Here is a 27,251-nt window from a genome sequence, read left to right on the forward strand (position 1 = left end):
TAATACAATGGAATTTTAGAGAAAGAATAAAATAAGGAACATATCCTTAGTTTTATTTTGATTCCCATCCATCAGAACTCCCTCTAGCAGTGTGAATTCTCTCTGCCTTCAGTTTCTCACTCTATTAGAAAAACTCTATCTTCAACATCTTCTTTTGATAACAAACTTTCCTTTTGATATCAGACCAAGTTCTCCCTCTTTGAAAATAATTCTTCCTTTATAAAATTTTTGTTATATGACATCAAACTCTTCCTCTTTGACATCTCATTCCAAAGACAATATTTAGTGAATATCAATGTACCTTATGTACCGATTCTTATGCAATGTGCCCTTTTCAGTATTGCATCAACTAACTGATCTTCAACATGCTTTGTCGATGAATCACTAAACTTGATTTAGTGACCTTAAGATAGGGGAATGACCCCTAACTTACCTCTTAGATACAAAAATGCATCCTTAGGTAATGGCTTAGTGAATATGTCTGCAATTTGTTCTTTAATATTTACATTTTCCAATCTTACCTCTTTATCTTGTACCAATTCTCTCAAAAAATGAGATTTTATGGCAATGTGCTTTATTTTGGTATGCATAATAGGATTCTTTTATATATTAATTGCACTGGTGTTATCATTGAAGATAACCACTGGATCCTTGATCTCTGCTTTCATACCTACCAATAGTTGCTTGAACCAAACAACATTGAAACAATTAACTACTACTACCATATATTCAACGTCTATTGTGGACTGAGAAATATAATTCTGCTTCTTGTTTGTCCAAGATACTAGTCTTTTATCAAGAAAGAATGCTCCATCACTAGTGCTCTTTTTGTCATCAACACTTCCTTCCCAATCAACATCTAGGAATGCTTTCAAATCCAAATTGCCTCCTTTCTTGCACCATAATACATAGTCTTCAGTACCCTTTAGATACCTCATGATTCTCTTGATTGCTATCATGTGATTTTCTTTGGGATTTTATGAGAATCTTTCCACCATGCCAGTTGCTAATACAATATCAGGCCTTGTGTGCACTATATATTGCAATTTTCTAATCATTGATTTGTATCAGAGCCAATCCTATTAAAGGTTACAAAACACACTATTAGGTGTGACCCTGTTAGAGGATTTAATCATAGTGTTAGGAGTGACCTTGTTAGAGGTCTTCAAACACTTCAATCTAGAAATACCACCTTGTTAGATGATTTACAAATAGTTATTAAGCGAACTCTGTTAAGAGATTTAGATCACTACTACAATGGTTAGAGAGTAATAATGAGATGACATAATTTTTGGTGCAATTGAATTGCTGATTAGAGATCTCAATTCTTGCTTGTATACTTGATCTTTTCTGATTGAATGTATCTTTGCAGCTCGACAAGGATATTCTGCTTATCCTTCTAATTCCCTTCCTTTTAGCATCCTCAAATCTTCTATTTTTATTTCACACATTAAATTCTCAACTTGATCTTATATTTATACTTTACACATTATCAAGTTGGCTTTAATACAACTTAGAATACTTAATATTCATCTCCTCAGTTAGCTAGAACCAACAAACAAATCAATTGAACTCAATATTCTAAAATAAGAAAATCCTTCATCAGCTAACCTTACTCAGTAGACACTAACTCATAAATGATTTTTCTATGTTAACTAAGTAAACTCAGTTAAAATTGCATATTCACAAAGTTCCTTTGATATCCAAGTTAGCTTGGTTAACACTAGTTCTTTCCAACCCTTTCTTTATTAACTGAGTGAGCTCGGTTAATACTCAATTTTTGTGATCTTTCCTTTGATGCTTCAGTGAACTCAATAGACACTATCTTCTAAACTTGGCAAACTCTAGAATGCTTGTTAGACATAGAAAATTGTCTTCATTGCTTGAGTGAGCTTGACATACATTGACTGGCAATGATATGAGATTTTGTGTAACATCAAAAGACAATACACAATTAACCAATTATTTTCAACAATATATATCCTATTCCCTCTTTTTTATATGCAGCTACTCTCCCTTCATATTTCTCTCCTTTCTACTCCTTGTTTGTCTCTCACTAGTACATACATACTTTCTCTCAGTCATACACATACTCACTTAATCCATTTTTGACATATCCTATAATCATATAATTCCATGAGATCTAATCTAACTAATCTATCAACAATAATTTTTTTTCTAAAGCTAGTGTTTCACAATATATTGTTGTTGGAAATATGAGGTAGGAAAGATTACTGAGAGGGGGAGGGGTTAGTTAGGAGCCAAAAAAACTTAATCTTATATCACCACTTAATGCTTCATATAATATTATGATCTAATTGTATGCATGAAAGAATAAAAGAAAATAAACATTCATAGTAGTTTGACACAAGATATGGTGATTGAGAAGCATTCCAATTAGAAAGTAAAAATGAGGTGGGGATGATACCCACAAGCTTTAGTACTATAGTATAAAGTTAGCCTGTTAAGGCTTATAATTGATCACTTCTGATGATCTGCCTTGTTAGGAGCATAAGTACTATGAGGTCCACATTGTCAAACGATTTACAAACATACAATGAAGTATGCACTTAGTTAGGAGATTTATCAAAGACTTTTAAGTCTACCATGTTAAAGGATTTAACTAATACACCTATTAGGATGAACCAATGGCTAATCTATAATTTAAAATTCTGATTTGTTGGTTGAGATTCTTTGAATTATAATGATCACCTTGCTGTGATAGATAAATTTTTGTTGTACCTTATACTACTTGTAGCCTTTTTTAATTTTCACTTCTTCTTATCATATCTTCACATTTCTTATTTGGATAAAATAAAATGCATTATATATATAAATATCCAAATCACAACTTACTCAAGTCATCTATAATACAAGTTTCACCAAAATCCATGAAGTCAACCCAACTACTATTACTTATGTTCTAAAGACAAACTTGGTGATGTTCTGATACTTGACCACCACTATCAATAGTCAAAATTATGTAGCACTTGATTGATGAAGAGGCTCAGTTCATACTAATCACTTCCAAGTAACTTGAACTCAGTCAACACAATGTGACTCGATGAACATTGCAAAACTTGGCATGAAGTAGATCACTCAGTTGACATTACATGGTTTGATCAATGCTAGATTCACATTGATAACACTATGAGCTTGGTAGATACTGGAGAACATGGATAACACTGTGTAGCTTGGTTAACACTATGGTTTCCATCACTTGTACTAAACAACTCATTAGATACTACTACACTTGGCATAAACTGTACATAGGTTCTTAAGGTCAGAAGCAACTAAGAAACTTAGTAGCAACTTTATAGCTTGGTAGCAATATAACCAATTGACTAAGTGAGTTACTAAGAGAAAAATTGACCTTAATTTCAACAATCTCCCCCTTTAGCATTAGTGACAAAAACTCTTATCATCCAAAACAATGAATACTCTAATTTACAAGTCAAAACATTCTTTTATCTCCATTCTATGTCTATAACTCGGTAACATACTCTATTTTTCAGATTTTTCAAAATTGCTTTTGTAAAATATGTTTTCTACTTATCTATTCATGTATCTATATAATACTACACTACTCCCTCATACATATATCGTATATATCTAGAGTACTACTCCCCCATACATATATTCTTTACATGTCTTTACATATATTTCTCCCTCTGTGTGCGCGTGCGTGCATGCGTGCGTGCGTGCATGTGTGTGTGTGTGTGTGTGTACATTCATTTGTACCTTTCCTCCTTTTTGACATAAATGCCAAAGGGGTATACTATATGTGAATACCAAAATGTGACAATAATTTAGAGTGTATCTTCAAGATTAATCACACAATTTCTTATGTGAAGATAGATGTATCACACAACTCAACAAATAATGAAGTGAAATTATTTATAGATGTCTCCAGTGAAACAAGAGTAGTGGAAAATTCTACTTGGTTTATTGCAATTTTCTATGCCACTTGTTCCAATACATTGTTCTCAAACTTTATTTTTGCTCTTTGTAGAAACTTATCCTTTCCATTCAATTCTTCATTTAATTTTTGGATAACTTCTACTAACTATTCCAAAATAGGTTGTGTACTATCAATCTCAATACTCAGTGCATTTACAAAAATGTCCTTTATATTTTCAAGCACTTGGGTTTTCTTTCTCTTCTCTTCTCTAAGCTTCTTTTGCTTAGCTCTTTCTTTTAATAATTCTCCTAGGGTATTCATTTGATTAGGATTGAGGTTAGAGATATGCCAATTTGGAATAACTATATCCTCATCTAGATGAATTTCTTCTTCTTTACCCTTACCCTTATTTGAAACTTCAGTACTCAATTGAGACTTGTTCTCAACTATCATTATACTAGCTATGGACACATGTGGAATAGAAAAAATTAGTAGAAATTGAGGGGATAGCAACAAATGTAGACATGCTACAAATAGTAGAAATATATTGTTGTTGCATGATAAAACTTGATGATGGAGGCACTTTTTGCTCAATAAATAAAGTGTTAGTCACTTCAGCTAATGGAATATCTAGTTGAACAAATCCTAAGCTTGTTTGGGTGCTTAATATTTTAGTGGTAGCCACAACCAACTTGATAGAAGCTTTCTTTGAGCTAGGTTGAACTAAGGCTTTACTCAAAGAATAAGGAAATGAGGCCATTACTACTAGTGTAATCTTCTCTGCATCAATTTCCTCAATACTTTGAATCTCTGGAAGACTTCCTCTAGTAGCTTCCTATTCTTCCTCCTCATCATCTAGATTTAAATCATCTATTTTGGCATCTTTTGTTTCCACATCCTCTTCATCATCATCATCATCATCTTTGTCATTAACATGAATAACAAAATCACTAGGTTGATGCAGTTTGTAGATGTTCTTCCATGTGTTTGTGGCTGCCTTTACCACATATTCTATGTCTTCATCAATATCATACATGTGTTGAATTTAAGAGTGAACTTCTCTTAACTTTCTTCAATGATTACTTTATCTCCTTGTTGTTGAGATTCGGCATTAATTGCCTCAAGGTCTATTCGTAGATATCCATGATAGTCTTTTGTACATTTTCCTATCTTGGCTTTATTATCTGCATAAGTTTAATGGGAATTTGTTGTACAAGCTGATTTGGTGAGTACTTCCATTTGCTCAATTTTGACATTAGCATGTCTTCAATTTGGTTTTTCTCATCTACATTCTTGGTCTCATAGTTGAGAGATTTGAAAATTTCCATGCCAGCTCCTTCTTCCATTTCCTTTAACTTTTCTTGAAGTGTAGGTGTAGGTCTTTTGAAGATAATTTGATTAGTATCCTCTTCATCTAACTTCAATTTCTTCCTAGACTTTGGTGCCCTTTTTGTGAATACAACAATGGATAACCTAGTAGGTCTGGTTATGATAACGTTACCTTTCTTTGATATAGGCTCTTCTTCCTCAGATTCAATTTCCTCATCTTCATCCTCTGCATTATCTTCTTCCACATCATCACCTTTTCCTTCTGTCAGTAGGAGAGTAGAACTTGCTTGTCTTAGTTTTACTATCATCTTTCTTCCTTTGACAATTTCTTTAGGAAGCTTAGTTTCAAGTTCTATTCTTGCCTTAGCTTCTTCATAAGTCTCAAAATAAGGTGCTTTAGGATCCACAAAATCATTCAATAGAGCCTCAATGATATCTCTAGTCTCATCTATGTTGACCTCATACTCTAGAGGCTTAACCCATGATATTCTAGGCCTAACTACCTAAATATATACCTTGTCACAATCCACCATAAAACAAATATAATCCTTGTATTCTTCTAAAAGCTTCATAGGTATAATATATCTATTATGCAGCTTCTCTTTGAATGTTTCAAATTAGTTTTCCATGATGCTATCAAAATTTTCCCCCATTTTATGCTATATACTCATTTATTTGACATAAAAGAGTGAAATTTTTTCTCCATACCATTAAACCTTTAGAAGGGATGAATTTTTGCATAAAGACAAATAAACATGTCAAGAGTGAACCAAACTTACATGGATTATTCTTGGAACCTCTGATGCTCTTCATGTTTTTATTGAACCGATTCAATAACAACTTTGCAAGGTTTAATGCCATGTTATTCTTCACCACTTTGAGAGCCAGAGCAAATACCTCACATGACACACTGTTGAGACAACTAAATCTATAGATCTTATGAGAGATCATGTGAATTTAAAACTTTAGTTCCATCTCTATGATTCTACTTATCTTCATTCCTTTGCAATCCCACTCATCAAGAGTTTGCTTTGCCAGTTCAACCCAACCTAGGGTTTTGGTCACTTTGGCATTGTCTAATATTGGAAGACCAATGATTCTGTGAATCATCTTCCTTGTGATCAAAATGAATTGGTCTAACCATAACTTTCCATTGCAAACTTGTCTTAGAATAAATCTTATCCACTTTGACTAGAAGTCCCTTGGCATATGTGAAATATGTGTCAAGCCCTTGGCTTCCAAATGTTGATGTTCAACTTTTAGAACACCATTCATACATAACTCATTCAATGCTTCATTCATGTCATGAGTTCCTAGCTCTTGAATAGAATAATGATAATATAAATGGATATCATGCATGAGAAATACTTGGGTGGAATTTGTGATTGTGCACTAGCTAGGTCAAGTGTTTCTGCAATTTCTAGACTCAACTTGAAGTTTGGTGCCTTGCAATTGACTCCTTGAATCAATATTTTAGATCCTTTCTTGATTTTTCTAGTAGAAGATGCCATGTTTGATAGGGTTTTTGAAAACTCAAAATTTCTTCAATAGTAAACACTCAAATCATTCTTAAGCTCTAGAATCCCTCTTCTCAATTAGCTCTAGAAATTAGCAGTGAAACAATATATTTGATTTCTTCCTTTTAACAAATTTCCAGTTTACAATAACCATTAGTGCTTGGTATGTTTACTCACTTAGTGATAGGCTGTCTTCCACTTAGTTCAACCTTTAATTCTTAGAAGACATGCATAGCTTGGTAGAATCATTATCACTTAGTAGAGTGTTCAACAAATTGGTGTCCACATTCAATACTTTAGTGTATCCCAACCTTTCTCAGTAGGGTCTTGCGATCTAACCTAGCTCGATAAGGTCTTCAATTTCCACAACCATTCAATGGTCCTTGTGCATCTTGAATGCTAATATGGATCTCTTCTTCTTGCTAGTTGGAACTAATGAGAGATGTCTTTTTAGAATCTTAGTTCTCGTTATTCCCATAGGAATTCAAGTTGAAATTCTTGAGTCACCCAGCTCTTAAGTGACATCTACTTCATGACTTATGCTTGCATTCTTAAGAGATTTTGGTATCCATTGCTACTTCATTTTCTTTTTGATATTGTCAGCCTTGGCTTTGTTTTCATCTTCAATTCTTCTCGTGTTCATACAATTCTTGACAAGATGTCCAAGTTTTGTACAAATGAAACATATTTTAGTGGTATCTCTTTTCCTCATGTGATTTTTAACACAATTTTCTCCAATGCACCCAAATTCACCATAGCAATGGCATCTGCACCATGTATTATAATCCCATCCAAATATTGCTTTCACAATCTATTGTGTTGGATTCAATTTCTTAGATTTGCATTTAGTACTAATTTTGCTCATTCAACTGATTCAAGCTTTCTTGAGATTTCATCATCCCTTAGTTGGTTTTATTTTTAGTATTTAGGTCATTCTACAGTCTTTCATTTTCTAACCTTAGATTCATAAGTTCCTCGTTTGCATTTGTGAGTTGATCAATGAAGTCTTCTTGTTGAAGGGGTACATGTTGAATTTCATTGTTCTTTTCCTCTCTTTTTTCTTTGGCTTTGCCTTTTTCTTCCATGACTTCACATAATCTCATTGAATGGATTTCTTATTCTCTTTTTCAGCTTTCTAACTACTTCTTCAAGATTGGAATTCTTTTCTAATAGGTCTTTGATTTCTTCATTAGCTTCATCTGGATTTCTTTCTAGATAGATATCTTCAATTCTTTCTTCACTGTAGATATCATCATTCATTTACACTACAAGATTTTTCCTTCTTTTCAATGATCAAGAGAGTTTCTCCTTTGCTTTCTTTAGTTTCCCAATGGCCAATTCAAGATCCAACTTTTCATTGTCAATAGCCTTATCTAGCTTGCATACCTCCATTGTCTCTGATCTTTGCTCAAGATGTTAAACTTCTTCTATGAGAATCACAAGGCTCTAATACCAATTGTTGGAAATATGAGGTAGGCAAGGTAATTGAGAGGGGAGGGGTGAATAAGGAACCAATAAAACTTAATCTTATATCACCAATTAATCCTTCATATAATATTCTAATCTAATAACATGCATGAAAGAAAATAAAAATTCATTGCAATTTGACACAAGATATGGTGACTTAGAAACCTTCCAATTAGACAATTAAACTGGGGTGGGGATGATATCCACAAGCTTTAGTGCTTTAGTATAAATTTGGCCTATTAAGGCTTACAATTGATCACTTCTAATGATCTGCCTTGTTAGGAGAAATAAGGACTACGAGGTCCACCTTGTTAAAGGATTTACAAACATATAATGAAGTATGCACTTAGTTAGGAGATTTATCAAAGACTATTAAGTCTACCTTGTTAATGGATTTAACTAATGCACTTGTTAAGATGAACCAGTAGTTGATCCCTAATCTACAACTCAAATTTATAGGTTGAGATTCCTTGAATTGTATTAATCACCTTGATGTGATAGATAAATCTTTATTGTCCCTTATACTGCTTGTAGCCTTTTTTAATTCTCACTTATTCTTATCATATCTTCACATTTCTTATTTGGATATAATACAATACATTACATATATACCAATCTAAATCATAACTTAATTGAGTTGGCTACAATACAAGTTTCACCAAAATCCACAAAGTCAACCCAATTACTATTACTCAAGTTCTAAAGATAAACTTGGTGATGTTATGATGCTCGGTAACCATCATCATCACTCCACATCATCTGACACTCGATTGACAAAGAGGCTTAGTTCATACTGCTCACTTCTAAGTAACTTGAACTCGATCAACACTGTGTGACTTGGTGAACACTACAAAACTCAACATAAATTGAATCACTTGGTTGACACTCCATGGCTTAGTCAACACTAGATTCACCTTGCTAACATAGAAAGCTCGGTAGCTATTGGAGAACATGGTTAGCACTATGTAACTCAATTAACACTATGTATCTTGGTTAACACTATGGTTTCCATCAACTGCACTGAACAACTTAGTAGATACTGCTACACTTGGCATGAGTTTTTCATACGTTCTGAAGCTCCGTAGCAACTAAGAAACTCAGTAGAAACTATATAGCTCAGTAGCAATGTAACCAATTGACTAAGTATGAGTCACTAATAGAAAAATTCACCTTAATGTCAACAATTGTGTCCCTAAATAAGAAATGACTTAAAGAAATATCTAACATAGACAAGGATAAATTTAAGAAACCCCTTCCTCGAAAAATATATCAATTTGTGGAAAATCCAACATTTCTTTTTTTACCGGGGTGGGGGGAATAAATTTCTATTGCTGATTTTTTTGATGTCTACAAAAGTTTAATTTTAGATGCAATTTTTGTCTAACCATTACAAAATTTCATAAAATTGAGGCAACTTGGTGCCTTTTGATAGAAAAATATATATTCTATAAGGCGATTTTTCCTATTTATTGGAATATATATATATATATATATATATATATATATATATATATATATATATATAGGCATTATTTCTTGTTTATTGGAAAAAATATATATTTGATTAGAAAATTTTTCACATTTATTGGAAAAACTATACATTTGATTAGGCAATTTTTCTTGTCTATTAAAAATATATATAATGTGTTGGAAAATGTGCTAAAAAATGATGTGATTACTCAATGAATAAATGACTAGATATTAATTTTATATTTTTTTAATTAGTTGTCAGATTATCAAAAGATAAGGCTTAGTATTAAATCAAAGAGTGGTAAGAAAGTGAGGTTTCTATAGGATGACATGCATGTGGAATGTGCATTTATGGCAAAGTGGAATTTGGTTGAAAAAACATTCTTTAAACTACAAACATCTTTCTTAGTGGTTTCCATTATTAGAAACATAGTTGGTTGCCAAAAATGGGATTGCTTGTGGAAGAGGGATCATTGAATAAAGATCCAAGCCTTTTTGTTAACCTAGATTTGACTATGGAGGATGAAGAACAAAGTGATCTTACTACTGAGCTTATTGCAACTTGATAGGTTCTCTTTGCTAATCTTGGGCATGCCATCAAAGAGCTTGAAAAGGAACAAGAAAAGGAATATCTTCGAGCAATGTGCTTTGAAATGGATCTTGACCTTGCTAATTTTGAAGAAAAAATTGCAAATGTAGTGGAATAAAAAAATTGGACCTTCAATGCTTTTGGGACATTTTGAAGGATAAAAGAAGTGTTACATGAAGAATCATTAGTTTAGTTAGGGTTTATTTTGTAAAATATAAAATAAAAAAGTGTATGAAATTGAAATGTAATAGTTAAAAGCTTATCACTTCCCTTTATAAGGTAAACCACAACCATTTTTGGTATTATATATATATATATATATATATATATATATATATATATATATATATATATATATATATATATATATATATATATATATATATATATATATATATATATATATATATATGAAGATGAAATGTAAAGAAGATATAAAGAATATAATGCAAATTAAACCCCTTTTTTGTTGTCAAAAATTTGACCAATTTTTGCTTTGGTTAAAATTTTGACCAAATTGCTGATGATCACTAAATGTTATAGTGATATCTCTTCCTTTTTGATCACTGATAACACTCATTGCCATGACTTATAGCGATATGTCCTCCTTTTCAATCACCGAAGACACTCATCACCATGACTTATGGTGATATCTCCTCCTTTTTGATAGAAGAGGTTGCTATATCTTATAGGGATTTATCCTCCCTTTTGATCACCAAAAAAACTCATCACCATCACTTATAGTGATATCTCCTCCTTTTCAATAGAAGAGATCATTATATGTTATAATGATATCTCCTCCTTTTCAATCACTGAAAACACTCATCGCCATGACTTAAATCGATATGCCCTCCTTTTTGATAGAAGAGATCACTATATGTTATAGTGATATCTCCTCCTTTTTGATAGAAGAGATCACTATATCTTATAGCAATATCTCCTCCTTTTTTATCACCAAAAACACTCATTTCCATGACTTATAGAGATACAACATCTCTATCGCTCATCACTATAATGATTATATTTGTTTTTCATTTTTCAATGATCACTATATGTTATACCGATAAGCCTCCTTTATCACTCATCGTTATATTATTTTTTGTAGTTTCTTCACATAGTGATAAAAGGGATCACTATAAGTCATAGTGATTTACTTTCCTCATCAAGAAAATTTCCTTATCACTATAATCTATATTGATCCTTCTTACATCCATATTGTTTTGTCATCATAACATAGAAAAATACGTCTCTTCATCGCTTATCACTATGTCATGTTTACATTAAACATGATGCACAATCCTTTTGACCTATTGCTGTAATATATAGTGACCTATACTACTTTGTCATCATAACACATAGTGATACATGTGTCTTCATCACTTATCACTATGTCATGTTTATTCAAAATGTGATGCACAATCATTTATTTTTATCTTTGATTGCCACAACACAATCCTCCCCTTTTCAATCATTGGAAACACTTATCGTTGATACATATAGCAATATAATATCTTTATTGCTCATCACCAAGATGACTATATTTCATTTCTACTCGCTGATAATTGCTAGGTGTTATAGCGATATAACACCCAAGTTTTCTTATGACCATGTTGTCATCACTATAGTGTATATCAATTCATGAAACTTTCTTGTTGTAGCTATAGTGATATATGAGAAAACTATAAGGCAATGGTTACAATGACAAAACCTTTCAGGGTTTGACACAAGATGCATATAATCAATTAACATATGAGTTTCAAAGAATATCTATAAAATGTCTACTACCATGAAAATAACTAAAAAAATATTGCAGCAAACATTAGTAAATTTGGTTGTAGCCAATCTTAGTAGGAAGGAAAAAATCATGAAGTTCTATATGGTAGGAAGGTAGCCATTTCAGTCTAACAAAGATGTGATAATAGAGTTGCATGCAACTATTCTACTACATAGACTTGATGCATTTATCATAGGGGAGTCAAAGCGGGATGATACATAATGTAGTTTTACCCATGTGACTCATAGGGACAACAACCATGCAAACTACAAGGAAGGCAATGCAAAATTATATTCTAGGTGATTAGAGATGTAATTCTTGATGATGATTGCATTTCTGATTAAAATAGACTAGGATAAGATTTTGCGAAGAGCCAGACTAGGAATCCTTATCAAAATTGCCTCAAACATCTACTAGAGACTATATTTGTTGTGCACCTGAAAACTATGTTCTCTTTATCCTTTTCTTGAAACCTTCATACTCGTTGTACAAAATATCATTTAACAATGTTAAGGATGCATGATGATTTAATAACATAGGAACTATTGATCATTGTATTTTAATCACATCACCACCACCTTCATATCTTTCCATTCTTGGACAAAATCAAGAAGAGATGACTCATTTTCTTTACAAAAATACAAAAAGGGTTCCTTGTTCTTTGTTTTGAACTTTTTGCATAATGGTACCCATTTTTTGGAAAAGCTCAAAATTTTTACAAGAGACTAGAAAGTAATGGGAGATACACCATCATATGAGATATAAGAAGAACTTTTTTCTATTGGATAATCAAGTGCAAGAATATAAAGAGCCATATTGGCAGTTATCAATATAGGCTCCTTGAATGGATCTATTCTAGTGATGATAACATCCCTAATAGGAAGCTTGGAAATAGATTCTCCACTATATCTACAAGATAAAATTAAAAATTTAGGTATGTTATATTGTAGAACTCATTGGTTTTCTAGATTTAGCAAAGTTTCATTTCAAAATTTGCAAGAGGTAATTATGGGATCACTAGAATAGGTTTCATTTTGAGTTCTAGTATTCTTTTGGAAACTACTTAGACTATCTTAAAGAAGGAAATCTAGGAAGTTATAGATACAATTCTAATCCAATTAAGTATTTGGAATGACAGTAGTAGACCTATGATCAAGGTAAATTTTTGGATGCTGTAGATATAAAGTTAAATGTGGAGTTTGAGAAGGCTAAAATGGAACAATTGGTAGGGATAGGGTTATGGTTCTTCCATATAGATCTAGTTGCAAGACCCAAAATGAGGCAAGTGGTAAAGCTATTGAAGCTTTCCTTGGTTTCAAGAATACTTTAACATTCTCTACTTAACAAGGCCAACCACATAAAGGTGGAAGCTCATCTAGCATCACTCCCCTCCCCATAATATTAGTCTAAATTCCCCATTGACATCTAATTGCATACTTCATTAATTCATTCACCCATTTATAACCTATAACATTCAATCAATACAATCACATAACTATTGGATACTATTGATTAATTGTGTATTTTCTTTGATGTTACACAAATGTCATATCATTATCAATCAATGTATGTCGAGCTCACTTAGGCAGTGAAGATAGTTTTCTGTGTCTACCAAGCATTCTTGTGACTGCCTAGTTTAGAAGGTGACGTCTACTAAGTTCACTCAAACATTGAAGGAAAGATTGTAGAAGATGAGTGTTAACTGAGCTAAAATGGTCAATGAAGAAAAATTTGGATGGAACTAGTGTTAACTGAGCTAGCTCAATTGCCAAAGGATCTTTGCAAGTTTGTAGTGTTAACTGAGCTTTTTTTGGTTAACATAGGAAATATCTTCTGAGTTAGTGTCTACCAAGTTGGGTTGGCTAACAAAGGATTTTCTTATTTTGGCATATTAAGCTTAATTGATTTATCCATTGGTTCTAGCTGACTGAGGTGATTAATATTAATTATTTAAAGTTGTATACGATTTGACTTGACAATATGAAAGACATATAAGGTCAAGTTGTGGATTCAAAAAAAGGAATGAAGATGTGATGAATATATTTGAAGATTTAATGACGAAGAAAGGAAGCGAATTTGAAGGGTAAGTAGAATATCCTTGTGAAGAGAAAAATCTATATTCAATTAGGAAGGATCAAGTACAAGCTAGAATAGAGATCTTTAATTAGTAATCCAGTTGCATTCAAATTAGGTCTTCTCATTGTTACTCTCTAACCATTGTAGTAGTGATCTAAATCTCCTAATAGATTTGGCTTAACAACTATTTGTAAATCCTCTAACAAGGTGGAATTTCTATTGAATTGTCTTAAGATCTCTAACAAGGCCACTCATAAAAAGGTGATTAAATCCTCTAATAGGGTCACACCTAACAATTTTTTTTGTAACCTTTAACAGAGTTTGCTCCTAACAGGGCTCACTTCAGAAGAGTGAAAATAGTAACTAGTTGCAATTGGTGGTTTTTTCCAAATTGGGTTTCCATGTTAAACCCTAGCATCAAATGTGTTCATGATATTTTATTTCATGTGTTTACAACTAATTTAAAGTAATGGTAATCATAGAAAACATCTAAAGTTTGCATTTACCGAGCATACTTAGTAATTATTGAATTACAACATTTGATGTGTATTTATCGACCATCAGAAGTATTCAATTTTCAGATTGTATTTTTGTATTAACATTTAAGGGATCTAGGATTTATTTTAGTAGTAATTTATTCACCCCTCCCCTCTCAGTTACTCCTCTTATATTTCCAACAATTGGTATCATAGCTTTTGGTGCATGCAAAGAATGTTTCAAGGACCTAAGCTAAAGATTAGGATGTCTTGCAGAAGAGAGATCACCAAGCTAAATAGAGACAATTTTTTAGTATGGCAATGACTAATGAGGTTACACTTGACTACCATTAGTGACTCAGAGTGCAAATATCTTGATACTAAATACAAGACTCTCATTGGAACATTATCAATTGAAGATATTGTCGAAAAGAAGAATCATAACATCATGATGATTGATATTGCATCTACTCTTAGTTATGTTGAATTTGATGAAGTCAAAGATTGTAAAATAGCTCATGAGATGTGGATCAAACTAAAAGACATATATGGAGAATATGAAAATGTAAGAAGAGTTAAGGTTGAAAGCCTTAGAGGTCATTTTGATCAAATGAAAATGAAAGAAGATGAGAACATTGCAAAATATGTGGAAAGAATCAAAGCAAGTGTAAGTGAAATCAAAGCAAATGGAGGAGACATTGAAGAGAAAACAGTTGTAAGCAAGGTACTTAGAACTCTTCTTCCTATTTATGAAATTAGAGTATCTACTATTCAAGAAATGAGATGTGATCCAAATAATAAAATATCTTTGGATGCTCTAGTTGGAAAATTAACAGCTTTTGAGTTAGATAACTTCGATAACTATGTTCCTAGTTCAAAAGTTATTGTGTTTTCTTTTAAAGCTAAACTCTCACTCAAAGACAAGGGTAAGAAATCAAAGTCTAGTCAATCAAGAAGTGAAGAAGAAGAAATAGAAGAAATTTTAGATAGTGATCTTGAAGTTATTGAAGCCCTACTTGCAAGGAAATATTCCAAAGGTAAAGGAAAGTACAAAGGTAAAGTTCTTTTGATGTACTTTTCTTGTGAAGAAGTTGGTCACATTACTGCAAGGTGTCCAAATAAAGAAATCAAAGATGAAAAGAAAAGAAATAAGCACAAAGGCAAGAAGGATTCCAAGAACTACAAGGACAAAGGTAAGAAATCTTGTTAAATGCAGCTAAATATTTTGATAAGAGTGGAGATGAAATGGTATATATTATTGAAAAAGATGAATCTGATGATGAAGGAGATAAGATGACACTTATCTCTCATGTTAGCAAAAATGATATATGGATTATTGACAATGGTTGTTCACATCATATGATTGAAGATAAAATAGATTTTGAGCACATGGAATATTATAATGGAGTTAGTGTGAGATATGGAAATAATGAACCTTATAAGATAAAAGGAAAATGATGTATTTGATTGGCTAAAGAACTTATATGTGACAATTCTTATTGGGTTGAAGGACTAAAGAATAATCTATTGAGTGTGGTACAATTGAAAAACATTGGATTCAAGGTTGAATTCATGAATGGATAGGCCAAACTACTGGATGGAAAAGGAAATCTGGTTGGATCTAGCAAGCAATCAAAAGGTAATCTATTTTATCTTAATCTCAGTGAATGTTCATGTTTTATTGCTCAAGTAGAAGAGAGATGGTTATGGCACAAAAGACTATGTCATGTAAACTTTAATAATCTGGTTAAACTAAGAAAACATAGAAGAGTAAGAGATATTCCTACTTTGAAAAACTTAATATGGGTTTATGTAAGAATTGTCAAATTGGTAAGATGGGAAAAACTAGTTTCAAAAGAAAAAACTATCAGTCAAAAGAAGTCTTAGAATTTTTTCATACAAAATTATGTGGACCTATTGGAATAGAGAGTTACGGTGGAGAAATTTTTTTCTTTCTTTTTGTTCATGACTATAATGTATCTAAAAGAAAAATCAAAAGCCTTTCAAAAGTTCAAGTGGTATCTGGTAAAAGTAGAAAAATAAATTGGAAAGAGGTTGAAATGTTTAAGATCAGACATAGGTGGTGAATTCATCTCAAATTAATTCAATAATTTATGCATTGAAAAAGGAATTAAAAGACAAGTATTAGCCCTTGGTACACCAAAATAGAATGGTATAGCTGAAAGAAGAAATAGATCCATTATGGATTGTGCAAGAACAATGATGATTGAAAAGAATGTTGCTATCAAATATTGGAAGCTATCAGTACTATAGTTCATATCTTGAACATAGTACAATTAAAGAAAGATTCAAACAAAACTCCTTATCAACTATGGTATGGCTAAAAACCTAATGTAAGTTACTTGAAAGTATTTAGTAACAAATGTTATATCTTGAAAGAATCTAGAAAAGGAAAATTTGATGTCAAAGGTGATGAAAGAATATTCTTAGGATACTCCTATAGAAGTAAAGCATAAAAATGTTTGAATTTGTCTACTCATAAAATAATAGAAAGTGCACATGTTAGAATTGATGAATTTGCAAAAAAGAGTGAAGAAGAAAAAAACAAGGAGCCAGAGGATTACAGAAGACTCATTTACTATGAACTTGATACCCTACCAAATCTATCTAAAAGAAAGAAGGCTTCATCGTCCAAGTCCCTGAAATCTCCAACGGTTACTAAGTTGTAGACAATACAACTTGAGTCTCAATCTGAAGGACCCAAGTCATAGTCAAAGGCTACCGAGCTAGTTCAATCTGAGTCTGATGGACCCAATTCATAGTCAGTGAAACCTGAGCCTGAAACTAAAATCCATGATGAAGAAAGTGGAACTCATTCAAAGCCCAAAGAGCTTGTATTAGCAAGATATGTCAAAAGACAGCATGCACCTGATCAGATCATTGCAGACAAATCTAATGGAATAATGACAAGAAGAAAATTAAAAGATACATGTTTACTTGCTGAATTTGAACCTAGAAATGTTAAAGATGTTTTAGAAAATGAAAGTTGGATTGAAGTAATGACTGAAGAGATAGAACAAATAGAAAAGAACACAACTTGGATGCTTGTTCCTAGACCAAAAGATAAAAATGTAATTGGCACAAAGTGGGTATTCATAAATACGTTGAATGAAGATGAAAAAGTTTCAAAAAACAGGGCAAGACTGGTATGTAAAGGTCATTCTCGAGAAGAAGGTATTGCTTATGGTGGGACTTTTGCTCTTGGGGCAAGATTAGAAGGTGTTTGACCTTTACTAGCATCTGCAGCACATAGAGGATTTAAAGTATATGAAATGGATGTCAAATCTGCATTCTTGAATGGAATTCTCGATGAGAAAGTCTACATTGAATAACCATAAGGTTTTATAGATCCTAGCAAAAGAGGCATGGTTTGCAAATTACATAAAGCATTATATGGTCTCAAGCAAGCTTCTAGAGCTTGGTATGAAAGAATTCATAATTACTTGGTACAGATTGGCTTTCAAAGAACAAATGATAAGAGTAGTCTATATATCAAAGAAGGACCAAACAAGAAGATTGTGTTGGCAGAAATATTTGTTGATGATACTTTATTCATAGGAAATGATGACCTGTGAAAATCATTTGTAGAAGAAATGAGTAAAGAATTTAAGATTTCCATGTTTGGTGAGATAAAATTCTTTGTTGGGTTGTAGATATAACAAAACAATAATGGTATCTACGCCACTCAATCTAAGTATATCAAGGAGATACTAAAGAAGTTTGGAATGGAAGATTCAAGACCAATTGGAACCCCTATGTCTACTAGACATAATATTTCCAAGAATGATGATACTAAAGAAGTAGATTAGATCACATAAAGATCATTGATTGAAAAATTGTAGTATGTAGTACATACAAGGCCTAATATTTCTCTAGTAGTTGGAATGGTGGCAAGATTCTTAGAAAATCCTAGAGAAAATCACATGATGAAAATCAAGAGAATCATGAGATATCTAAAAGGTAATGAAGAATATAGCTTATGGTATAAATTTGGAGGCAATTTGGACTTGAAAGTATTTATTAATGCTGATTGGGCAAAAAGTCTTGATGATAGGAAAAGCACTAGTGGTGAAGTATTCTTTCTTTGTAAAAGACCAGTGTCTTGGACAAGCAAGAAACAAAATTACATCTCTCAAACCACAACATAGGTAGAATATGTGGCAACAATAGTTAATTGTTCTAACATTGTTTGGTTCAAACAATTGTTGGAAGGAATGAAGATAGAGATCGAGGATCCAATAGTCATATACTATGATAACACTAGTGCAATCAACATATAAAAGAATCTAGTGATGCATACCAAAATAGAGCACATTTATATAAAATATCAATTCTTAATAGAGTTGGTGTAAGATAAAGAAGTCATATCGGAATATATAAATTCAAAAGAACAGATTATAGACATATTCACCAAGCCATTACCTAAGGATGCATTTTTGTATCTAAGAGGTAAGTTAGGGGTCATTCCCCTATGTAAATCTCACTAAATAAAGCTTAGTGATGTATCAACAAGAACTAAGTTGAAGATCAATTAGTTGGTGCAAAATTCACAAGGGCATATTGCAAATGAATTAGTACTTAAGGTACATTGATATTAACAAAGTTGTTGTCTTTGGTGTGTGTTGTAAAAGAGGGAGAAGTTTACTGTCATATCTCATAGAAATTTTTGTCACTCTAAAGAAGGAGAAGTTTTCTATAAGAGGGAGAAAATTCTTGGCAAAAGTTGTTGCAAATAGAAGAAAAATCCACCGAAAGGAAGAGCTCATACTAATAGAGGGAGTTCTCAAGAATAAATCCAAAATTTCATATTGTTATGACATGTGTTGCCATCACTAGTAAAAAAATAGTAATATGTGGCTAAAATAAATCACATGACTAATAGTAGTTAATATCCAGTTATTTATAACACTACTAAATATACTACTAAATGATTTTAGTTACCGATTTGATCCCTAATTTTGATCATTGATTTAGTCAGATATTTAGCAGTACATTTAGTAGCATATTTAATAATATATTTAGCATATTTAATCGCATATTTGGTATTGTATTTAGTAGTATTTTAATAGTATATTTGATCACATATTTAGTAGCATTTTCAATAGCATACTTACTCACATATTTGGTAGTGCATTTAGCAGCATATTTAATAGTATATGTCATCACATATTTAGTAGAATATTCAATATCATATTTAGTCACATATTTGGTAGTATATTTGGTCATAATAGAGCACAATGGAATTGAACCACCATCCTCTTGCTTGTAAAGTAGGTGCTCTTCCATTGAGCTAGCACCCTTTAAAGAATACATAATAAATTATTATTTGTTTCATTTAATTCTCAATATAGCACCCAAAAAGGTTATGGACAGGTGTATTTCTTGAAATGGGGGCAACTAGGAAACATCCAATCAAGTTGATAGTTTAAAGGCTAATAGATCTTAGTCTAACTGATCTCAAAGGTGATGGCCCTACTTTGAACATGATTAGAGAAATACCATTGGATGAAAATCACATGATTGCTTAAGAGTTGGGATCCTCTTCTTGGAGGAGAAACATATCTCTTTCTTGAGGAATAAGGTATTTTATTCAATGTATTTCAACATACCTTTTGGTAATTGTGTACAAATAATCCGATCTATCTAGTATAGCCAATATATTGCATTGTCAAGTTTTCTTTCATCAAGAAGTCTCATTGATCCTATAAAGTCTCATATTGCTTTATGGAATTAAACGTAGGCTTTTTTGATACTCTTATTACCACCAACATTCAGCTCTAAAAGGAAGTTATTTGGTGTTTCCTTAATCATTGTTACCTCTTTGAGCTTGTCTAGACTAAATTAAATTTAAGTAGGGTTTCCCTCTCCCACCAACACTCTTTGGTATCTATATTGATGATTATGACAATTTTATTAGACAAGGTACCCCTACAGATGATGGTTAGCTTCTTTATCATTTTGTGATTGTTATTTAATCTTTGTGGATAATGTATTTCTCTTATCTAATTCTGATGATAGTTTGTAGAGACAATTTGATGCACTTTTTGAGTTTCATAATCTTCACCAACCTATGACCAACCTAGATAAAATTAAAGTCATGATCATCAACAACACTAAGGATTCTCTTTCTAGGTTTTATTTATTATACTTAAGTAGGAGTTTAGTTTATGGGTCTCTCTCCTATCGACTTGCATGTCTTGCCTTTACAAGGGAGACACCAGTAGTATAAGGTGGTCCTATCTTAGCATGTTGGAAAAGATATGGCTGGTTATAAATTTTTCTTAGTTGCATAGCTATATTTAGTAGGTGTTTATGATCTCCTCCAACATTTACAATCTCCAATTCCTTTTGAAGAAGGGCTCGATAAAACTATTTTTGCAATTTTGACATCCCTACTTTTAATATTGTTTCCTTTTTAGGGTAAAACTCTTCTTAATGTTAGATTTAGGCGTCCAAAATAAAAATGGTTGAAGAACATTCAAGTGAAACAAATTTTAGCCAAGAAGACACATGTTTAATGCATACAAATTGTCAAAAAAGAGTAGATAACAAAATAAATTTGACTAATGTACCTTGTAAAGTTATTGGACAACTTCTTGTTGATCATTTTTACTAGATATTTGGAACCATTCATCAAAAGTCTTAGTAGAGCTAAAAATTTATGGGAGTAGGAAATTCAATAATGACCAAAATTCATGGATATTGTTTTGCAAGCACAAGAAAATAAACCATTTAAATAATTGTTAACACATAACAAGGCTACTTGTGCTAGCTATAAGACTCATTCTTATCGGACCAACATCCATAGAGTCAAGTTATATGTCAACATAAAATATCATAGGAACATAATATAAGCCTTGGAAAGATTAGAGATGCATTATACTTGAAGAGGTCTCCCAATTATAAGAAGTCTATAATTGGTGCTATAGATTCTTGTTGTTTTTGCAAGAAGTAAATTTTCATTTGTAATTTAATGTGCCTCATCAATAATATTGTATCACCAACTAAATCATTGAAGTGTTTCTTTTTATTTAATTGTCATCTCAAAACTAGTGACACACACATCAAATTTCCCTAGTACCAACATATTTTCATGGATGTTTGCCTGCATAATTTAAGAAGGCCAAAAATCATTAGCAACTGATTAACAATCCTTTAAAATAGACATAGGTTAAAATTGGGCATTAACTTTAATAAGCAGTGGGGATATACCTTGATTCATAAAAACAAAATGAACTAGCATGTAATCATCACCATTGACCCAAAAGCCTAAATGATATATTAACTTTCTCCTCTGCCAAAAGTCCTTGTTGTATAACCAAGGCATCTAGTGCAAGTTTCTTATAAGCTCTCTCTATCACCTCCTCTATAGTATACTGCAATTATAAACAAGAGTAAATCTTAAAAAATAACAACAAAACTTTAAAATATTTTTCTCAACTCAAGTAAAAAGGAAAAACTTTGTACAAAATCAAAAGACTTGAACTTCTTTCTTCTGGCCAATCCTATGTGCACAATCTTATGCTTTTAAATCTACTTGAGGATTCCTGTAACCTTGAAAGTTTTAGATTCCAAATAATCTAGTAGCAATGTTCACACCTAATATAATATTCCTCATATAATAGGTGCATGGCAGTCACTATCATAGTGGCAAAGTTAATGCCCAGACCTCCTACTCTAGTAGAAAGCAAGAAAATAAATTTGACATTGCCCTCTTGGTTGAAAGAATCTATTGAAGCATCACACTCCTCACCATTTGTATTTTTATCAATTTAGCAATATTGATATCCTTGGTACAAACAATAATCCTCTAGAATGTCCAATAGCCTCGTCATCTATAGAAGACAATATATATTCAAGTAGGCTCTTGCATAATTAAGAATACTACTATGAAACAATTTCATTAAACTACAACTTATTTGAGAAAAAATGAGAACTTGGGAATCACAATCCTTCAGCTTTGGAAGAAGCTTGTCTAAAAGAACCATTTTGCCTAGTAAATGGCAAAATCCAAGATGATATAATTAGCAAAATTAACATATTAAACCTACAAGTGTGGAAAAACTTAAGATAGTATCAAATAGAACCCATAATGATATGACAAACCAACACTTATCTACATTAAAAACTAAATCAAAACACTTACCTACATTTGTGACTAAATAGTCTCTAGTGTATATGGTGGTCCTGGCTCAACACCTTGGAAAAGAGATGGATGGTTACAACATTTTCTTAGTTACATAGCTATATTTAGTAGGTGCTTATGCTCTCCTCCAACATTGAAAATCTTCAAGTCCTTTTGAAGAAGGCCTTAGTAAAACTTTTTTTGTAATTTTGACATCCCTTCTTTCAATATTGTCTCCTTTTTAGGGGCAAAACCCTTCTCAACATCAAATTTAAACTTCTACAATAGAAATGGTTGAAGAAACTTCAAGTGAAACAAAATTTAGACAAAGAGACCCATGTTTAATGCATACAAATTTCCAAAAAAGAGTAGATAACAAAATAAATTTGACTAAGGTACCTTGTGAAGCTATTGGACAACTTCTTGTTGATTAGTTTCACCAGATATTTGGAACCATTCATCAAAAGTCGAGAAGTAGAGCTAAAATTTTTGGGAGTAAGAAATTTAGCAATGACCAAACTTCATGGAGATTTTTTTGCAAGCACAAGCAAATAGACCGTATAAATAATAGTTAACACATAACAAGGCTTCTTGTACTAGCTATAAGACTCATTCGTATTGGACCAACATCCATAGAGTCAAGTTACTTATCAACATAAAAATGTCATAGGAACATAATATATGTCTTCAAAAGACTAGAGATGTATCATACTTGAAGAGGTGTCCCAATTATGGGAAGCTTATAATTGGTGCTATAGATTCTCATTATTTTTGCAAGAACTGAATTTTCATTCTTAATTTGATGTGCCTAATCAATAATAATGTATCACCAACTGAATGATTTAAGTGATGTTTTTTCTTTAATTGTCATCTCAAAACTAGTGACACACACATCAAATTTCCCGAGTACCAACATATTTTCATGGATGTTTGCCTGTATAATTTAAGAAGGACCAAAATCATTAGCAACTGATTAACAATCATTTAAAAATGAAATAGGTTAAAATTGGGCAATTATAGTCATCAGTAAATACAAACCCTTTCTTCTTGGCTTCTAAGAAGCTCCACTACCTGTAAAATTGGACAGAATTGTCAAGTCCCATTCATCCAATTACCAATGGTTGATTTGGGTGTTAGAACCATGTGAAGGCCTAATATTCCTCAAAATTCATGTAAATATCCAAGTAAGGAGATTGTTTGCAAGGTTTTTCTGAGCCCTTATAAAATAAAGAAGAAAAGAAAATGTTTAATGCATTTACATAAAGTCCTTTGTAGAAACAAACTACGTTCAAATAATATAATAATTTTAGAGAATGTCCACTACCATTTCATCTACAAGTATTCCATTTATCCCATTTTCATACAATCGAATGAGCCAGTTCAATTGGGTTAGTTGGTAATCTCTCATTTTTTCTTGAATGCCTGAACATAAACAATAACAAAAAGAGCAAAAAAACCAAAGATGTTTCCAAGTTAACTATGAAGTAGAAGAATCAATTGTAGCAGACAACAATAATCCAAATTGTTAGAGATTTGATATTAATAGATCTCAAGACAATTGAAATTGTCTAAAAATTGAGAGCATTTTATGTAAGGATGAGATTACTACTTTCTTCCTTCTAGGGTCGTGAATTCTTTCCACATAGTGGATGCATTTGCATGCTGTTACATAGTGAAGAACAATAACTAATTATTATTAAAAGGATAGATGATATTTAAAAAGTTGAAAAGTCCCAATCGCATCTCAATAAAGCTATCAGACAATAATTTCACTCCTTTGACATGTCTTAGTTTCTAATTTTCATATATCCCAAATGTTTGAGAAATAAGACAAACAACTACCATGAAGTTGAATGTCACTTGAACATAATACAAACAGAATTTGGCATCTAGCTAAAGGAAGAACCTACTTTCTGATGAAAGAAGGCCCATGACTCATTTATCAAAAGAACATTAATAGGTTATATGAAAGTCTCCTCTTTATATTTGGCCAAACAATGTGGTCTCCATATTCATGATCACAGAATAAAAAATTATCCTATGTGTGTATATTTTAGAAGGGAGAACAAACCAAATGTAATTGTAGGAGAAAAATGCTAGCTAGAGGTACATTCTTAGCAAACAAACCTCATGAGTATTGTCAATGTGACCACTCGACTCAACAAAAAAAGCATCCCTCTCGATGTTGGAGCAAGCTACACTTGTGTTCTTGAATAGTGGATCAGACTGATCATGTGAACTACTAGATACATCTTCATAGTTTTTAGATGTGAGATCAACATCTGACATATTAAAACCATCAACATTGTCACTACCATCACAGAGGCCAAGATCTTGCATGTGGGGATCCCACAGTTGCAGATTCTAATAAAATAGAGCTTTGTTAGACAACACCAAAACATATAAGAGGCTAATCCAAGATAGAATATATGTTATATAGCCCTTTTCAAATGCAAATTTAGAAGCATATTATATGGAGAATTGAAGACAAGGAAAAGTGAAAAGAGATGGAAATAAATAAAATTCCTATCTTATCACAATTTTAACTTGTACTTGTAATTTAGAAAAAATATTAAGCCTTGTAACTCCAATGGATATTGAAATAATTTGTACTTTATCAAAAAAAAAAAAAAAAAATTATTTCTTTGAAGAGAACAAGCTAGAATAACATATACTACCACTTTAGGAATCATATTTCTTCTTAGTTTCAATCATATTTTCCAAGATTTTCATTAAGTTATCTATAGGGTAATGGTTCTAAAAGTGATTTTAATCATTCTAAAGTATTTGAATAATTCATAACTGAATCAATAAGATAAATCATGAAGAATATCATATATCCACTAGACTTGTAACAGACCTAGTTAGTATCATTTGCAGGGTTGCATCGCCAATATGTGTCACCTCCCATGATATGTCTAATATTAGGATCAAGCTACAACTATTATATTCTTGGTAGAAACAATGAAACTGATGGACTCTCCTTTCACACTCTTTATAAGATCAAAGTCTACATATTCTTCATCTCCTCGAAGAGTAACAACCAAGCGGGTACTGATGTCAATGTGAAAATGACTCTCAAAGTATTATAAACTATTTGAAACTATTGTGACAAAGAAGAATAATTACCCCTAACATATGCCTTTACAATGATACTTAGTTTTGTTTTTTAGATGATAATCAGATAAGTGTGAGTTCAAATTGCAATTATATTAGCTTTTGACATTAAAAAATTGGTATTCTACATATTGAATTGTTTTTTCCCAATTACAAATTGTGAATAAATAGTGTGAGAATAGTGACTATGCAAAAGATTTCTAGAGTGGGTCCTATAGCACCTCTAAGCTTTAAAATAAAAAAATTGACATAATAAAATATCACAACATCCTAAATAATATAATTTATAATCATTAATAGAACTTAATATTACAACTACCTATGGCATGATCAAAAGTATTTACACTAGCATTAGAATGACACTAATTTATATCCTGGTGATTTTCAATGGCATGCAAACTTATGAGGAGTTATAAATGAGTGAACCAAACATATTGTGAAGATAAAGTGAATCGAAGAAGCATAGCCACATACAAAAGCTTATTAGATTACAAACAATTTGTTAACATTAGTAGGTAGACCAGAACTTATCCAAATATAGAGACGATGGAATAAAGTAATATTCAATTCCAAGAAGGATAATTTGAAATTTTGTTTTGGTTCAATGATGATTAGTCCTCAAGAAAATTAACGAACCATTATAATGACCTAACATCAACAATCATCTTTTCTAAATTTAATGTTGATATAGATCATTTGAATGGTTGACTAATTTAGTTTTTCCATGGAAAAATTGAAATCAGCCATGAGAGTGAATGTTCCCCATCTCCTTGGCACTGAGTGTATCAGGTAATAGTGATAAGGATGTTAAGATGCAAGAAACTAGCCAAAAGATATTAAATAGCATCAATCGTCATCACAAGGACTTCCATAGTCTAACTTGAACATTTGGGATGAATAATGATTTCAAAAGCACTCTAGTTCTTCCATATTTAAAACAAATTTAATATTAAGGTGAAAGGGTATTGGAGAACTGAAAAACCTTTAAAATTTTGGAAAAGAGAAAATGGAATAGAAAAGAGAAAAAAGCTTTCATCAACAATTCCATCATATCCACCCAACATGTATCAACGCTCAAGTGTTTGGGCACTATTGAAAGTAAGCATGATGTTGTAGACTATCTTACCTAAAAAATTCTTCTATCAAAGATTCACATAGATTACAAATTACTATAATCTTCATGGTGATAGTCATGGGTATTTTTCAGATCACCTTTCTAAGCTTGTAGATAGCACATTGAGTGATTTGACATCAAGAAAATCTGTTGTCATAGAAGATGATATGCATCTTTCTCCTTTAAGCCTAGGGATGACAACATCTTATTAATATTAGCTATACCACCATTGAACTCTTTAGCTCATCCTTGACTACAAGAATAAATCTAAATTG

General features: G+C 31.8%; 1 pseudogene; it reads right to left on the reverse strand.

Annotated features, from left to right (window-relative positions):
* Window positions 1–21,870: 21,870 nt before the first annotated feature.
* On the reverse strand, window positions 21,871–25,085 carry LOC149559865 (putative chromatin-remodeling complex ATPase chain; annotated as a pseudogene).
* Between the last annotated feature and the right edge of the window lie 2,166 nt (window positions 25,086–27,251).

The sequence above is a fragment of the Cupressus sempervirens genome, chromosome 4, assembly GCF_028749045.1.
Source record: "Cupressus sempervirens isolate cs-2001-9-10 chromosome 4, ASM2874904v1, whole genome shotgun sequence".
In the NCBI taxonomy this organism is placed as follows: Eukaryota; Viridiplantae; Streptophyta; class Pinopsida; order Cupressales; family Cupressaceae; genus Cupressus; species Cupressus sempervirens.